General features: G+C 46.1%; 1 protein-coding gene across 2 annotated transcripts in view; it reads right to left on the minus strand.

Annotated features, from left to right (window-relative positions):
* Positions 1-15469, minus strand: part of Acvr1 (activin A receptor type 1) — a 123156-nt gene extending 107687 nt beyond the window's left edge. Inside the window, exon 1 of one of the 2 annotated variants that reach the window (XM_006984649.3) lies at positions 15331-15469. The gene's annotated coding sequence lies outside the window, so the exon portion shown is untranslated. The remainder of the gene's footprint in view (positions 1-15330) is intronic. The other variant, XM_042275308.2, reaches the window with a different exon arrangement.
* Between the last annotated feature and the right edge of the window lie 3362 nt (positions 15470-18831).

Genomic DNA, 18831 nt, shown 5'->3' on the forward strand with positions numbered 1-18831 from the left:
TTCAAGAAACATTTGTGGGGGTTGGGGAGAGGGGCTCGGTCAGTCAAGTGTACGACACAAGCACAGGGACCTGAGTTCGGATCCCAAGAACCCAAGTAAGAACCAGGCATGGTAACACATGCCTTTAATCCCAGCTTTGGGCTCAGGAACAGAAGGTGCTGAAGCTCATTGGCCAGCCAGACTCAAGGCACTTTAGGTTCAATGAGAGACCCTGTCTCAAAAAAATAAAGGTAGAGAGTGATGGACAAAAGGTACTCTATACTGACCTCTCTGGCTTACACACATTCACACACAACAACAACATTTAGAAAATGTGAGTCTGCTATTATTTCTGCATTATCAACCCATACTTAAAAAAAAAGTCAAAATCAATCCTCGGTTGCAGGTGGTTGATCCTTTCCCAGACCTCTCGCCTTCTACCACTTGCTGTCTGCTCATTCGATCTCAGATTTCTAGAAGCAGTGAGAAGAAGAAGCTGGGTCCAGTTCAGCAGGGTTCACAGTAGGCCTAGGCCTGTGTTCCTAACAACACCACTGCTCCTCAGTCTCTGGTCCCACTAGTACTCACGAGACAAGGGGTTCTGCTTATGTTTGTTTTTACAGGATGCTGATGCTGCCCCTCCTGAAAGCCTCTGCCTGGATGGCTCTTGTCCCCCTGAGAACTTGCTGTTGAACCTTCACAAGCAGCTCACAAGCATCACTGCCCTGGAAGATGACGACCCCTGAAGCCCTCCTAAGCAATAGTGGGCACCCCAGCATTACTTCCCATTTAAAGCCTTGTGCCATACTCCTCTGTTGTATCCGTGCTACGTGTCTGTCTGTCTGTCTGCCTCTCCCAGGCTGAGCTTTCCAACCGCCTTTGTGTCAACATGCTCAGTGATAACACCCGAAAAAGAGGATCCCCCAAGGAAACTTAAAACACAATGCTGAGACTGGGGGTGTTGCTCAGTGGCAAAGCACCCACTTCCGGTGAACAAGGCCCTGGGTTCTGCCTCCAGCCCAAAGGGAGAGAAGTGGAGAACAGAAAGGTAGAAGGGAAAGAGAATGAAAAGGGACAGAGTGGGTGAAGAAACAAAGAGAAGGACAGGAAAATAGAGGGCAAGCGGCCATGGCATATGGGAACATGTCCATAATCCCAACACTCTAGAGGCTGAAGCGGGAGGATGATAAATTGCCTGGGCCCAGGAAAAATCTGGAGGATTGGTCATTCAAGGTCCTCGACTACAAAGAATTGGAGGCTAGCCTAGGCTACGGGAGATAATGTCTCAAACAACAATAACAAATAAATGGAAAACAACAAGGGAGAAAAGACCATCCTATAAGAAAAGTCTGCTGATCTAGAGATAATGATTAGGACCCTCAGCAGGAGCAGAGTCTCTGTCACCTTGGAGGAGTCAAATCAAAACAGGACGACATCACCCTTGCTTTTTTTCTCCCCACAATATCCAAAAAATAAGATGAAACTCCCAAGATTCTTGAGAAGTAAACATAGATATCCGTCAGATTACCATTTAACATACTGAAAATCGATGGTTGCAGTGAGGACACGGAGCACATCCACCTCCCAGTCCCCTGCATCCACTTCACCGAGAATCCTTCCCACAATGTGAAGTCTAAACAAACCTCTATGCAGAGCACCATGGCAGGCTCAAGGCAGTCAGAGCTGTCAAAATCAAGGGTGACACGTCACGCTTGAAACAGCGTTAGAAATGTGTCAATAATTACAATTAGACACTTGTGCCAATCTAATGCCCTTGCACGATGTGAAATTAGAGCCAGCTTCTCCAAAGTGTAACTTCCCAGATCGTAGTTTAATCCTCAAGTAGGCATACCTACTAGAGATAGGTTATAAAGCCATCTCTAGAGGAGCAAAAGCCACAGCATTGAGAAACGTCATTACAAGGAAGGTGGCCACCGTCAATGCTACCGTAAAGAGGTAACACAATGCTCTAGTGTTTACCCCACTCACTTGTGTTTAAAGACGGTCTCTTCACAATCACCAGGACCCCACAGCACTGAGGTGGCTGCTGCTACTGTGACAATGTACTTCCTACTAGCTCTTTTCCCCCTTTACGTCACAGCTTCAGAACCAGAAATCTAAAAGGTACTAAGGAAAATCCAAACTATGATCCGTAGCTGGCCATGATGACAAATACCGATAACCCCAGCACTGGAGGCAGAGGCAGGAAGATCCCTGCAAGTTCCAGGCCTGCTAAGACTACATAAAGAGACCCCCATCTCCCCCAAAAATGTATGATGTATCCATGAATATTCATCTAAAGTCATAGTTTTAGTGATTGCATACGATTCAATTTTACGAATATAAATAAAACTTATTGTATATGGAAAGAGGTTTAGTAAATGCAAAAAAAAAAAAAAAAAGCAATCAAGGGCTCAAAAATGTTCTAGAAAAAAGTTTATACTAGCAATCCAAAAATTCCAAGTGGATCAAATGAAAAAATCAAATGTGACGCTTGGCTGCAGGAATCAATCCTAAAGGGGAAATCCAGTACAGAGGACAAACATGAATTTTATATCATGTTATATGTGTTTAAAATTTTCGATATATCTAGTTTGGTAAGTGCAAAGGAGTCAGTGACATTATAAAACAAAGCGACTGTCCTAGTGATTAAAATACAGCTGTACTTCAGCCATGGAGCTCTTCCTGGTTTACACAGGCCCTGGGTTCTAGTCCCAGCACCACAAATAAAAAGAAAGCGAACTAAATCCTTCAACAATAAATCTTATTTTACCTTTTGCATCTTACAAAATGATCAAAAGCAATCTCCTCTAGTCTGCTCCATAATCATGAATAAAATTCTGCTGTTTCTTATAGACTGTTCATCACCCGCCCATTGCTTTTTTTTTAAAGCTATTAAAAATGAAACTTTTTCTCTAAGTATAAAAATCCATTGTCTCTACTCGTGATCAATAATAAAAAGCTGACTATATGAGTTTCTTGGTCACTAAATGCTTACTTATCACTCACAATATTTTTTTTTAAAAATTCAGCCATCAGCCATATAAGCTCTGCTTTTAACATAAAGCATAGGCAGACATGCTTTAAAACAATCAAAGTAAAGCTGTGGTTTGCAAGGCTTCCAAAGCCCACAGTTATTCACAGACTAGAACTTACATAGGGAAAAAAAAAAAATCACCAGACTCCATTTACTGGAAAGACCAAAAAAGAGAGACTAGAGAATTATTTAACGGTAGGAAGAACCAAGCCTCTGCCTTCCTTGACAGACAGGAAAACACTGAAAATAAAATGACTTTCTCTGACCACAGAGCTGGCTTTCAGCGAAAGCAGACAGGGTGGGTCCTTGGACCCTCCGTTCTGGCCATGCATTGTGCTTCACAAACACAAACGGAAAGCCTGCCTGACTCGTGCTGCAACTATATGAAATTTGCAGAGCAAATAGCAATCTTTGCTACTTATTCCCGTTTGTCTAGGAAAGGAATTAGTAAATCAAGCTATCCAGACACAGATGGTCAGTACACAGTGGTGCTCCCCACCCTCACGGGGGTACCTTCCAAGACACCCCATGGGCACTTTCCATGGAGAATACTGAAACCTACGCAAACTCCAGTTCTCTCTAGTACGTACGTGCCCATGATAAAGTGCAATTTACAGACCACAGAAGAAAAGATTAACACTAATAATAAAACAAAATAATTAAAACAATACGGTATAATAAAAGTCATTTTAAATTTACAAACTTATTTCTGGGACTTTCCATGAAATATTTCCAGACCACCGTCGAGCACTGACAACTGAAAGCGGGGAGCAAAAGCCATGGATAATGGGGGACTATTGCACACATCAACACAGTCAATGCAATACTGCATACATACACAGTCACTGCAGTTCTGCATACGTAAACTCAGTCACTGCAATACTACAATACACGATGTTGTCCAAAGCAAAATCACATAAATCACAGTACATAATCCAAGGCGTTCCAAAGCAGGAGGCTGGGCGAGGGATGTAGCGCAGAGACGTGTTCACCTAGCACACACAGGGTGAGCGAGGGTTCAATCCTCAGCACTGCAAGCCGGAAAAGGCAAATAAAATAAGCGGCTACTTTGTTCATGCTATTTGAGGAAGCTTCCCAAGACTTGTTAAGTAAACAAAAACAAACAAACGAAACAAAAACAGGTACAGAATTGAAATGCATACAAGGAACAACACACAGAGACACAAAAAAAGAGTCAGATTGGTGGTGGACACCTGGAGTTCCTGCTACCTGGGAGGCTCCTGCAAAATGACTCCAAGCCATTCTGGGAGCCCCTGCAAGATTCTGTCTCCAATAAACAAGCCACCATTAAGATTTGACTGTAAATGTAATTGAATGTTATCACTGAGAGAATAGATAACTTGGGCTTTTTTTTTTTTTTTTCTTCTTTTGGGTCCTGGGGATTAAAGCTGGGGTCTTCCCTACCCTAGACAAGTACTCTTGAATTGAGCTGTACTCCCCCCAACAATTCCTCTGAATACCTTTCCTTTAATAAGGGAAAACAGGAGGTAGAGGTACAAAAAGTACGTTTTATTGGATTCTCCTTTCCTTCATGCTTTGTAGTATGTACATGCATTCCATTCACAACATAAACCACCAAAAACATAAGTATGACCCAAACCCAAGGAAACACGTGTATGTACAGGTACACCTATAATGTGCACACGTGAGGTAAAGATACATGTAAGTTAAAAATAAAAAGGTTAACTTAATTTTTTTAAATCAGAGATGTATGTCCCCAAAAGGAGTTGAGTGTCTATGAGAAGATGCAAATTCCTGAAAGGTTTCCATGAGCAGCACCCACATCTGAGCCAGAGTCACCCCACCTGCTCATAAAATGTCCAGACCTTTGGGGATCAAAAGGCAGCTAGGTGGAGAAGACCCTGTAACGGAGGTGGACCCAGCTAATTAAGAAACAGTAAACTGGATGGAATCTGAAGCAAACAGAGCGGAGGTGGAGAGATGGATTCACCTGGATTTGTCAAAGGACATTCCATTCCTAGCTAGAAGCCAGAATAAAACCTCAGCAGACAGTCATTACCCTCTAGCACTTTTCCCCATCTTGAGACTCAATAAGCTCTTCTTCTATGACTTATGATACAAAGATAAATAAATATTTTTAAATTAAAACTTGAAAGTCACAGAATCAGTTTCACCTAAGGAAAGCACACGTGTAACGTACAGGTGTCATCCATCAAAGACAGCGGCCACCTGCCTCTGAGTCTATGAAAAGATGCTTATCAGTTTCCCATGTTGCAAAGTGGAACTGTGGAGTTTATTCCTTCATTAGAATAAACATTTAATTCATCTGGGAGGCATGACGCTTGACCCCAAAAAGTCAATAAGAAACTCTGAACTGTTTGCCCCGGGGGTTCATTTTGTGGTGGACACCTGGGGCCACTTCTCCCCATTCCCAAAAGGAACCGCCCCCACATTCATCCTCTCACCAAGCAGGGATACAGATCCAAGCAAAATAAAAGCCAAAGCCCCAAGCCCTCACCTCCAGGATTCTAGTGCTAGATCCTTACCTTCTCGCGGGGCTGAAGTAAAACCTCCACCATGCCCCTCGACCCATTCCAAACAAGCTACTCTTGTTTACACTTTCTTTTAAGATCAGCACCATTACCCCAGCCATGCACTTTCCGTAAGTCAGATACTTTTACTCAGACCCCACCCTCCTTCCCATCACAAGTGAGTTATTCAACAAACTCTGTCTCCAGCCCCAAACCAAAAACCTCTTCCATCTAGTATGACTGTTTCCTCCTGGCTTCTGGGAAATAAACCCTCACTACTAAACAAATCACCTAGAGGCTGACAGAGTGGGGATCTCAAGCTCACACAGCTACAGGGACAGTGCAATTGGTGTGTAGGAGGAACCAGGCAGGTTAGGGGGGTCTTAAAAACGCAGCACACGAAAGGGATATAAGAAGTTTTAGCAGATGTCAGGGTCTCGGAGAAAACGGGGTGAGCTGAGACAGAGGCAAACTCAGACCCCACCATATCCCTTCAGACAACCACAAGTGGCTCTCGCAGCTTCCTCCAGGAACAGGGTCAAGGTGTTAGCAGTATTTTAGGTCACAAGAACAAATGGAAGTTGGGCTATTTTAATGGGAAATGTCCTCATTTTCAATAATGGTAACCTTCTAAGAAATGTTTAAAATACAGTAGCAACCACGACATGTCTCCGAGGCGCACTAACCTGAGGACTATCAGTTTCTACTTCTAGTTTTACCTGCAACAAAAATCATGGTGACCTGGATAGCCTGGGTTCAAGCTCAGATGCGTGACCTCAGGCCTGCCATGTGTCCCGTGGGTTTCAGTCCCTCCTTCTGCAGAGTGGGGCTAGCAGGAGAAGGGATTTCAAGTGGCTTTGAGCTGACACAGTATGGCTTGCTTAAGGCCAGATTCCTTTTAGCTTCTGAAGACAGGGGTTCATGTATCCTAGGCTGGCATCAAACTCCCTATGTGGTTGAGGATGACTCGAACTTCTGGTCCTCCTCCACCTCTCAAGTGCTGGAATAAGTGCCAGAGGTCAAACCCAGGGGTTCTTTGTACATGTTAAGACAACACTATCAACTCTACCATATCCACAGCCCAAGGCCTGCTTTCCATGCATTATCTTAGCCATCTATCCAGCATCCCAGGAAACCACAAGGTACCACGTTACCCTTTCCTACTTCTTTCTCTGGTTCTCACCTTGCATACTCCACACCGTCATGGTACATTACAGGGACTGTACCTTGCTGTTTTCCCAGGTCCTGGATGTTCTCCTGAGACACAGCATCTCAAGACATAAAACCCGGTCCAGTGATTGAAAATGTGTCCAGTCAACACCGTGTTCAACCTGGCTCCTACAGAAAACCTACTACCTCCTACTGACTAACACCATTCCCTGTTTTCGGAATCCTGCCCATCTCACAACTACACACATACCTGCCATGATGATAACATCAAAATGACACCTGTGTCGGAGGCTAGCCAAACAGCCACCTCCCTAATGGTGTTGGGTTGATCTTGTCTCTCTACACCTTCTGACCAAGATAGTTAGCACTCTGCTTCTTACAGTAGATGTGTCATTCCCCTCAAGAATTCCTTCACATCTAATTGGTTTTACTGAGTTTCAGGCTCAGCCCAAGTACAGGGAGACTTGAGGAACACGCAGTAAATGGAGAGCAAAGAGGCAAAAGAAGGAGCCAGAATGCAGGAAGATTTTCCTAATAAAGATAACGACCATGGATGGATGGTTTATACCAGCAGCTAACCTCTCATTTTTTTTCACTTCTGAATAATACATGGAGTCATTGTCCAAACTTCATTCCCGTGTTTCCGGTGTGAGCAGGTGGATGCTCCTGCTTGCCTCTTAACAGAAAGCAACCACCTAATTCAAATATGACCTCCATAAACAGAGAGCTGAGGGCTCCTGCACAGTTCGAATTAATCAGTCCCATCTTCGATGCTGGTGGGGCTCAGCAAGGCCCACATTAGTCCTTTCCATCTGATTTGAAAGAGAGGCAAAAAATCTTGAACTAAGAAAAGAAATTGGTGGGAGAAGGATAGAAGTGGAGGCTTTCTGTAGAATGACTAAAATTCATGCCAAAAAAAAAAAAACTGACAAAAATACTCATTCAGATTAGCAACTATTCAATAAACAAATTAAGGCTAATTTCCACAATACCTGGAACAGAACACTTTTTTTTTTTTTCTAACTGCTGATTAGGAACCATTAGCAAGTTTTGAAATCAATTTAGTAGATAGAGATCAGAATTTTTAAATAAAAATTGAATAGAAATTAGAAAGCATTACAATATAGTCTAGTGAAACCTGTAATTCAACCTCATTTCTAATATGCATGTGTGTAAGTGTGTGTGTACCAGACCCTAATGGAAAATGTCTCTCTGGGAGTCAAGAGTCTTTGGAAAACACTGACACTGGGCATTCATGTTTACCTAATGTTCCATCTCCAGAACGAGCTGCTCCACTTCTCTTGGACCACACTCGGAAGATACTTCTTCCAGCCCCTGTTGCCCACAATGGCTCAGATTCTTCCCGTTGAAAAAAACCACATGAAAAATAACACTGAGTCCACTTGTCCCTCACCATTTTTCTTCTTTGAAAAAATGGATAACTGACCACCTGTCCCTTTTCCCCCTACCTCGCTATTCCTAGGCCTAGCTGTCTCATCTAGTCCCTGGAACCAAGGAAAGAGACACAATTCAAGTGCCCTGGCATTCTTGGTAACATCCACTGATAAGCAGCATTGTCTCCGGACAGTAGCTGACCACATGATACTTTCACTGAAAGAGCGGCAAGTGAGTAAGAGTCAGAACCGGGGTATTCCAAAACACTTCTTACATTCCTTTCATCACACATTACCCACAGGCTGCACACTCCAAACAGTATCCCCTCTCCCATGCCAGCCTCAGCACCATCAACCCCCACACCTTCCTTTATTCCATCAGTCTATTTCTTACAAAACTCAAGGTTTTATAAGTTTATATGGTTTATAAGTTTGTTATTTTCTCTGTGCTTTCCCCTTTTCTTAAATGACAGAGTCCCTTTACATCCATAACATGCAGTTTATCCATTGATTCTCTCAGCGTTTAAAAAAAAAAAACACACAGTTGCTAGAGAGAGACTCAGCAGCTAAGAGTATGTAGTGCTCTTACACAGGACCCAAAGTGGGTTCCCAGCATCCACATTAGACAGCCCACAACCATCTGTAATCCAGCTCCAGAGGATCTGATGCCCTCTTCTGGACTTCGAAGGCATCTGCACTCATGTGCACATACACACAATCAACAGCTCTTCCATCAGCTAAACCTAGAGCAATCTTGTTTTTCAATGGCAGCCATGCTGCACTGTAACCATGAATGGCCAATACTGGCTTTCATGGGTCACCAAACTGCCCAGTCAACAAGTGTTCAGGCTGAACAGTTCCTTGTGGTTATGTTCACCAAATTCAGCCCTTAAAATGTGGTAAAGAGGAGTTTACTTTGGACACTACACATTTTCCAAAAAGGTTGTCCACATTCTTTTCATTGCCCTTTTTGTTTTAAGACAGGGTTTCTCTGTGTAGCTCTGGCTGTCCTGGATCTCACTCTGTAGACCAGGCTGGCCTCAAACTCAGAGATCCGCCTGCCTCTGCCTCCCAAGTGCTGGGATTAAAGGTATGTGCCACCACCGCCTGGCTTGTCCACATTCTTTCACCTCTGACATAAGCATTGACTAGTATTCTGTTTTTACTGTCCATTGTTTAGGAAGGCACACTTGCCACAAGAGAAAATCAGAACAAAGGGCTCAAGTTAACCAAGCATTTGAGCCCCACATTAATGCAGGATTCTTTGCTATGATGGAAACAAAAAAATGAGTCAAAATATTCTTCCCCAAAATAAAAGTGTCTCCCTGTCGGGCAGTGGTTGTGAACAGCTTTAATCTCAGCACTCAGGAGGCAGAGCCAGGCGGATCCCTGTGAGTTCGAGGACAGCCTGGTCTACAGAGTGAGAGATCCAGGACAGGCACCAAAACTACACAGAGAAACCTGTCTCGAAAAACCAAATAAATAAATAAATAAAAAGGAAAAGAAAAAAATTTAAAAATAAATAAGTAAACATTTGCTGAATTTACTAAGTACAAGCTGCAGCCAAGTGTAAAAAGGGGGAATTGGCCATAGAGCACATTATCAGGAGTGAGGCACTGGGTTCAATTATCAGCACAGAGATAAAAACAAAACAGGGGTACTAAATGCAGTTTCTTCCTCTAGTATGTCTTCCACCTGTTTCCCATCCATGCTTAGAAACCTGGTATCAAGTTTGTTTTCTTCTCTGTGCTGTCCCCTTTTCTTAAATGACAGAGTCCCTTTACATCCATAACATGCAGTCAACCATTCACTTTCTCAGAATTAAAAAAAAAAAAATCACTGTTGCTAGAGAGAGACTCAGCAGTTAAAAGCACATAGTGCTCTTATACAAGACCCAATGTTGGTTCCCAGCATCCACATTAGACAGCCTACAGCCATCTGTAATCCAGCTCCAGAGGATCTGATGCCCTCTTCTGGACGTTGAAGGCACCTGCACTCATGTGCACATACACACAGCCATTCACACAAACTCACAAATACATAAGTAAAACTAAAATAATTCTTTAAAATTTATCCAAAAAAAAAAGTGTTGGTTTTATGGTCTAGTATTGGGTTAGATATACAAGGTACGCAAAAGATAAGTAAGACACAGTTCTTGCCTTCAGAGCAGCCAGTAAGACAACTGAGAAGGTTTGAAGTCAGTGAAAGGGAATGAATCACATGGAAAGAATAAAAGGAAAGATGAATAACTGTCAGCTCTATATCTTGAAGAGATGAATCGAGGCTCAAGAGGAGGAGTGGAGCTGATACAATGGTAAAAGATGATAGGGCTGAGCAAAGCAGACGCATTCTCCCTTGCAATGAGATTTCTCTGACCCCTGAGGGGTCTCGCTTTCCCCCAAAGAAAGGGAAAGGTGAGAGAGGGCCAGATCAGTCAAGGTCGGGCCTTAGAGTGGGTGGAGAGCTGGCCTCTGAGACCCATCAGGACATCTGTGCTATGGCCCCTGACTTCACCCGATGCCCCCAAATAACCTTCAGCTACTACATGTATCGCCACAAAACTTAGAAAGAGAGAAATCTGAAATGACTTTCCCAGTCACTGAAATAAAGGCCAAACACCCAGAGTAAACAGTGAAGCAACCCCTAATGGGCAAAGTGGAATGTTGGTCTGAGACCGAAAACCCCAAAGTCAAACAATGAAGCAGTGGAAACTTTGGCAAACAAAGCTCTCAGGATCAGGGAAGATACTCACAAACAAGCTCAGATTCCCACCCCTGCCTGGGAGAGTGGTTGTGAGTATTAGGGGAGGTGGATGTGCTCATTTTTATCAGAGAAGCTCTTTTCTTCTCCCTGCCCCTACAGTTCAAGCAGGGGCTTGAACCACTAGGCTACATCCGCTGCCTCCCTTTTTCTTTTTTTCCTGGTGGGTCTCTTATTAGTTAGTTTGGGGGGAGGGAGGTGCAAAACCACCTTCCATCTCAACTAAAAGCCAGGGTGCACCAACCGAACCAATTCCAGGAAGCCCTTTCCAACAGAGTCTTCAATTATACTGTCTTTTGCAACAGATAAATCCTAGTTTGGGGCTTCTGACTCTTTGTGTGTGTGTGTGTGTGTGTGTGTGTGTGTATTGCTGTTTTGCCATGGGTGTTGGGTCCCCTGGAACTAGAGTTACAGACAGTTGTGACCTGCCATGTAGATGCTGGGAATTGAACCCAGGTCCTCTTGGAAGAGCAGTCAGTGCTCTTAATTGCTGAGCCATCTCTCCAGTCCCCCGGGTTTCTGATTCATAAACTAGCAGAACACACACATGCAGTCTATCACCAATGGCTTTTTTAAAAAAGAGGTCAATCTTCACTTTGGATCTTCTGAGCTAGAACACGGGGGGGGGGGGGGGGGGGGGGGGCGCGGCGCGCGCAGGGGACACCAAGTCTTCATTCCAAAAGATCAAAGAAGGCATTCTGTACCAGGAAACCTAATTCCAAATCCTCATTTCCAGGAATAAAGCCACAGTGCCCAAAACTTGCTTGGGAAAACAACACAGGAGACTGTGGATTCCAATTAAAATCTCGGATGGCTTCGTTTCCCAGCCTTCCCAGCTTAACGTTGTTAACACTTTACCCAGGCACTGCTCTAACTTAAAAGCACCTCCAGTCCTGAGTGGTCATCTCACCGCCGCATTAAAAACACAAAAGCGCGTAAATGCTTTGTGACTGCATCCTGTGCCCCATCCCCACGACTAGATATACAAAACAAGGTGACACTGAAGGGTGCCAGCTGCCGTACAGCCATGCCTCCCAGCAAAGCCCAAGCTGTCCCTGCACTCGTGAGATGGGGAATGAGAGTGTGAGGAGCAGAAAACAGAGAAGGGGCAATATCTCAGCCATACTCGGTGCATCAGCTTTAAAGTGGTTATCCATGGTTTTGTCAACCAGCCAATAGTAAAGGTGTCTCCTTCATGCAAGGCGGCAAGTTATGGGCTACAGTCAGCAAAGTGCAGTGAAATATCCCCCCAAGTAATCATTATGCTAATTACTATGTTTAATTTTCTTCATCATTTCATAGAAAAAAAACCTGTATCATGTATGTAGCTTATAAAGTATAAAACTAAAATCAGCACCCATGAACTCAATACCTAATCAAAAAATCTGAATGTCACCAATAGTGTGACCTTCTTCGTCCTTATCCCAGGCCCCTGCAGCACACACATACCAGATAGTAACTATCCTGCACTTGAGGGTTAGGTATAAAAAGATCCTATCTTCATGATATCCTTGTTTTTTAACCAATAAGCTGCTGATTCTTAAAAGATGGTGTTTTTAAATCACTGGATTTTTTTCTTTTAAGAAAAATATTAAAAGGGGCTGGAGAGATGGCTTAGAGGGTAAGAACACTGGCTGATCTTCCAGAGGACCCAGGTTCAATTCCCAGCATCTACACGGCAGCTAGCAAGAGTCTATAACTCCAGTTCCAGGGGATTCAACACCCTCTTCTGGCCTGCACAGACACTGCATGAGGTATACAGACACACATGGAGGCCAAACACCCATAAACATAAAATAAAAATAAATAACAGAAGAAGCACAGCATGCAATAATTAAAGGTAAGTGAGACTGAGCTGCTGCAAACCAGTTTGGCGGCGATCACTGGCAACAACAGCCTGAGACACGTGTTCTGAAGCCCCACTGAAGCCTAAGTCAAATACTAACTCCACAGCCGTAATCTGGCGAGCCTCAGTTTCCTACCGGAGAAGAGCACGTGTTAAAGCGTGCAACGTGTTCACGAGGAGGCGGGGCATGCTGCGTGGCTCATACTCAGCACATCCAATCATCCTATCACTACCTGAACACATCAAAGGGTTTGGCCCCCACGGATGCTTTGCCTCTCCACAACTCCTAATGAGCTGGACATGAGATTTGATCACACGCAAATGAATCACGATACGAGGAGCCAAGGAGCCAAGCGAGCCACAGAGGAGCGATCAGGTCCCAGCATTGATTCCTTCTTTACTTTGTGACCTTGGAGAGTAAGATCATTTTTCAAATCCATTTCAGTCCTGTCACTGCCTCGGCTCTGCTGAGTACTCCATCCAACCTTAAGGAATACCTAGAAGCCTATCATGACCAAGTCCACAGTCCAACCTTGGGAAGACAAGAAGTTTGAGTAAGAGATCCTCTATTTACCAATTCAGTCACGGTCACCCGTCCCCGTTGCATGAGTACAGGAAGAAAACTTGGTAAATTACCAGTTTGGAGGGGAGGGCACTCATTACAATGCTATTAATCAAATTAAGTTCCTCACTCCTGAAACGCATTACATTCCTGAATATGGCATTTTAACTCCGCATCCTTAATATTCTCCGTAATTACTTAGCAATTACAAGAAATTTATTCAGATTCAAGTGATCACTCTAGTCCAACGTGCAAAAGTTGTTAAGACTATTATCTCACTCAAGTTTGATCTAAAACCACTCTCTGTTTCAAGCAAAACTCCGCAACACAGTTGCAGAGAGAACACAAAGGCGGTGCATGCCCATGCCGGCCCTTGATCTTTGCCGTCTAGCCAGGGTTTATCTCACCATCACTCACCACCTTTGAGGGTTCACATACACCACGGCAGCAGAGATGCTCTGACCCATTACAAAAGGACAGCAACCCAAGGCTCACAGCTCAGCCTCAGAACACCTCCGTTCATCAACCCCAGGACAGAAAACAAAAGTAACCAAATCCCAAAACAAGGGAGTTGATCGTAGGATGGTAATCCAGACCCTATCCAGACTTAAAATAACCTTGTGACCGCACTGTCTCCATGAGTGACATGGGTGAGGCCTGGGTTTCCTACTTAAGCAGTGTGCCAACTGTAGAGCTGTGTGGAAAGGCAGTGTCTGAGGTCAGCACAAGTCTAGTGTCTGCCGCCTGCCCAAGCCTGGGCCCCTGGCCAGCAACCCACCTCCAGAGGCTAGTGCCAGGACATACTATAGTGTTTCCATTTAAGGCCCGCCACTTGGATCAGCCCATCTCTGAAGTTTCTTAACACCACCTTTCCAGGAAGAATTTTTTGGGGAAAAGGGAGGTGGTGTCTATTTTTTACCACCGCCTCCCTTGGGCTGTCAGAGCAGTCTGCCTCTCAGGAACAGGTTTCTTTAAAATCACTGGGTTATGTCTCCATTTGGGTTTTTTCCCCCCAAAAAAATTTATATACCTATGCAAACATAAATACATACATATGCAATTTCATTAAACATGTATGGGACCGGAGACGTTTCCCATCATCTCACACCATTCGCAAAAACCGCAAAGAAGAAAAGCCAATAAAGAGAACAAATCCACTGCATTACAGTCTGCCTCTCTCCAAACACCAAATTAATGACAACTTTTTACCAACACTTTTCTTCTGCTACAAAATGGATGGGTTCCCCCACACACACACCCCCAAGTAGCTTCCTCCACGGCTCTTCTGCCACGCAAAGGTTGTTCAGAACTTCAGGGGTAAAGGGAGGTAGGTAAGGCTGAGAGATGTATCTGGCACAAACTGGACAGAGCCAAGCCAGTCTCTGAACCAGACGGAAGTCCATGCATGCAGTGGCCCCAGAGGCCCACAATTCTCCCCCAGAGCGCCCAAGGTTCTAGCCTCGCTGTTTTGGTTAGTGTTGAAGGAAGGGTTTTAAACTTGGCAAAGTACCGTGCAACATCTGTAACCACATCTGCCTTCTGGGGATCGGAAGATGAATCCCACATTCCTGGCTTTGAAGCTTTTTGAAACTGCAGCTAGGAAGGACAGAGGGAGGGAGGGAGTTGAACAGAGTTTATTGGCTGTCTCTCCAGCAGAAAATTCCTCTTGGAAGGGATGGATATTTTGAGGGTGGGGGTGACTCGCCAATCTCTTTAGTCTGCCAAGCTCAGCTTGGAAGGTGAGCCCGGGGCCGGGAGGCCAGATCGATTTATAAGTCCGAGGAGCACACCCTGCAGGAGTTCACCCTACGCACACCCGAGCCCCCCAGCTCCAAGCCTCTGCCCTCCCCGGATCCCACCCGCAGCCGAGGCCCTAAGCAAGACAGTTTCGTTCCGCCGCGGCTTCCCCCTGTCGAGAGGGCACGCAGCTTGCCGGAGAAAGAATGAAAGCGAGGGGGAGGCACCGAGACGCCCACCCTCCACCCCCGATCCCGGCTTCGCCTCCGGCTAGGTTCCCTCCTCCTTCGGTTCTCCCGGTTCCGGCGGCGCGGCCGGCGACCTGTCCTCACCTCTGGTCCAGCGGCGGCCGGGTGCTGAACCCGGGGAGGCGGAGAACGCGAGGCGGCGGGGCGCTGCAGGGCGGCGCGGGAGGCGCGGGGCGGGGCGGGGCGCTGCAGCCGGCGAGGAGCCCGGAACTCCGCGGGCCGCGGGCGGGCGGGTGGCCCCGGCGGCGGCGGAGCGCAGCGCGGCGCGGCACGGGGCGGGAGGCAGGCGGCCACGGAGCCGGGGCGCAGGCTGGAGGCAGGCACCGGGCTGGAGCCGGGAAGACGACTGGCGCGGGGCGGGAGGCGGAGGGCGGGGAGGAGGGCGGAGGAAACTTGCGGCGACGCGGGGCTCGGCCGGGGGCGGCGGGGAGCCGGCGGCGGCAAAGTTCCCCCAGCGCTTGGGGGCGGCGGCGGCGGCGGCGGCGGCGACCGGGAGCTGGAGCGGGAGGAGCGGGAGGAGGAGGAGGAGGAAGTGGCTGCGGAGCGCTCGGCCAATGAGTGTCTGGAGCTGTGATTAACCAGGCAGCAACACATCATTTCCTCCCGGCGCGGATCCAGGGAGCCGGGAGGGAGAGGGCCGGCGGCGGGGCGGGGCGCTCCTCGCGCCCCCTGCAGGCGCCCGGCCCCGGGGAGCCCGCCAGCTTAGCCGCGCCCGCTCGCCGCCCCGACCCCCGACCCCTCGAGCCGCCCGGGCTGAGGGCTGCTACGAGCAGGGCTGGCGGGACCCGGGGGGAGGAGCGCGGCGCGGAGCGGGGAGCGGCCAGGTAGGCGCGGGCGGGGCCGTCTGGACAGCTCCCGGGGCGCGGGGCGGGTGAGCGGCAGGCAGCCTAGCCGGGGACTGCGGGGGCTCCGGCACTCGGCACTCATCTCCAACCCTGCGCGTCTGGCAGAGGGGTGGATGTTCAATGCTCCGCCTTGGCCAGGCCATCGCTGTCCTGCCTGCTGATCCCCTTCCCTTTCCACTCTGCTCATTTCCTCGCAGGGTCTGGGGTTATGCAAGCGTTTGCCATTTTCGCAGTCTGCTTCCTTGGTAATAAAAATAAGCAAGTCGGAAGGGGAAGGGGGCTTCTGCAATAATCCCACCCGCCCTGTCCTAGGCGCCATGGGAGCTTACAGTAGGAAGGATGGAACATTCCCCGCCGCAGAGAGGCTGACAACCTCGGTCCTTAGATACACAAAAACACCCCAGTGTGCTAATATTATCCGGAGCATCAAAAAAAAAAAAGGCATGCAAGGATCAAATTTTGCATGGTGCCCGCTTAGTGTGTGGAAGCACCAAGCCGTTTTCTCTGCCCTTTAGAAGCTTATAATGTACAATCCTATCACAAAGCAAAGTAAAATCGTGACACCAATAAATGGGAAAACCATAAAGTATTTTTTATCCCTGCAGGTCCCTTCATGCAGAGGGCATTTACTGGGTCGCTGGCTGCAGCACTGCACAAGGTTGCAAAGGAGATGGAAGATCTGGCCTCTGCAGGAGTTTGCAGTGGAGCTAGCAACACAGGCATATGCACCAGGAGCAGCTAGAAAATAGCCTCCAGGTGTTGTCTAAGCAAAAAGACAAGAAGCTCGGTGGTTCTTTTGTGTTTGGATGTTCATTGGAAGGGCCTTGTAGTTATATTTGGTGGAGATCAGGAGAGGAAAGTCCAGGTCAGATCAAGGCGAGAGTACCAATCCGTACCCCTGCTCAATGAAACAATACAACAAAGCCCTCGGTGACACTTAGCTGAAGTATCAGCCTTTGCTGCTCACGGTTTTTGACCTTGGACACACGGTTTAACCTAAGAGGGGAAAATGGTGGGCCGTCTTGGGAGGCTGTGGTGCAGCTTCCTCTTCAAGCTATTGTATGCTTACAGCCCTCCAAACATTTAGAGTCCCCTCCATGAGGTCAGGCACCAGGTTTGATTGTGTTTGCCGTATATATATATATATATATATCATCATACCTGGTGGGGTTATATGTGTGAATGTTTAATAAAGGCTTGCTAAAAGGTAGATAGGTGAATTGAGGAGGCTTGACCTACTTTGGACAGCTACTGTCATATGTGTTTTACTGTGACTAGCTCAGTGCAGAACCTTCTGTCGGCTCTCCTGTGACTACCTGGTGTTCTAAGAGGCTATATGGGAGGACTCCGTGTAGTACCTGTGGCCTTGTACTGTGCTTTGTGTGTGCATGCATATGTGTAATATAAGAGGACAGACTGGAATACAGCTTTTCACACAAGCCCTGTGCACATAGGGTGCAGCCCTCTGGCTTAGGAACCTTATTCCAGGATTTCTCAACTTTGGCACTATTGGTACTTTGAGCTGGATAATTGATTTGCCATTCTACATGTTGAAATATATTTAGCAGTATCCTTGACTGCTACTCACTAGATTCCATAGGACAACTCTCCCATCACAATAGTGACAACCAGATGTCTCTGGATTACAAAATTGTCCTGTTGAGAATTACTACCTCCACCCCAGAAGCCAACCCACTGATTTAACCCTGGTGGAAAAAAAAAAATCACACCCTTAAAGTAACTTGGAGGAAATACATCTTCTGTCAGTCTAAGCTTCTCCAATCTCAGTCATATGTTTCAGGGAGCCTGACTCCTCTTAATTAACTGCCTGCTGCATTGTGAATTGGCATCTCCTCTGTTTTCTGCATATCCTCCTCCTTTACGCCCAGATCAACATGTTCATTTCTAAAAGTCAACAGATTTCAAAAACTATTAGGAAATAGGGTCTTAAGCAACCAAAGAGTCCTGTATGCTATTTTTCTATAAAATGTGGGGGATTTATTCCATAAGATTTTGCAGACAGTTTCACTTTTATAGTTAAGCTTTTAATCCTACAAATAATAACCACATCCTTTTTACACCCGGAGTTGTTAGGAATACATGCCAGAAATTGTAATGTTTTTAATTTTTTTCATTTAAAATATTTAGATATCTGAATTGAGTCGTTTGTATCTTGAAGCCATTTTCTGTTGGTTCCAGAGTTTACATTTTATGATGGGATAAAAGAACATGTTTTATTTAAATGCATCAAGCAGACATCAGTTTTGTTAGGCTTACCAACTTCCCAAAACAAATTCTCTCAAATAGTATTGGCAACATGCTCCAGGACTGGGATTGTTGGGAGAGATCCTGATAGTGTGCTGCAGCTCAACTTCTAAAAGATTCTAGAAGAAAAATCAAGGCTAATGGTTGAAGCAATGAGCAGATTCTGATAGTCTGTTCAATCAGTGGTGGGTCTATGAAGTCCTGATAGACAACTAAAAAGAAAAGCAAACAAAAACCACTTCCTCCTCTCAGGCAATGATATGATGTTCGTGACGGGGATAGACGTTTCTGCTCAACAAAATGTTATCATTAAAGAAAGTGATTTTAAGTGTTTTAAGTGGGCTTATAATTTGCCCAGGTTTCCTTTGGTTCCATAGGTACATGATGGTCACAAACATATGCAGATTAGCTGACATCCAGGCTAGTGACAATTCCCATTTAAATTGAGCAATGGGATCTGGGTGAGCATTCACAG

Source organism: Peromyscus maniculatus, chromosome 4, assembly GCF_049852395.1.
Source record: "Peromyscus maniculatus bairdii isolate BWxNUB_F1_BW_parent chromosome 4, HU_Pman_BW_mat_3.1, whole genome shotgun sequence".
NCBI lineage: Eukaryota > Metazoa > Chordata > Mammalia > Rodentia > Cricetidae > Peromyscus > Peromyscus maniculatus.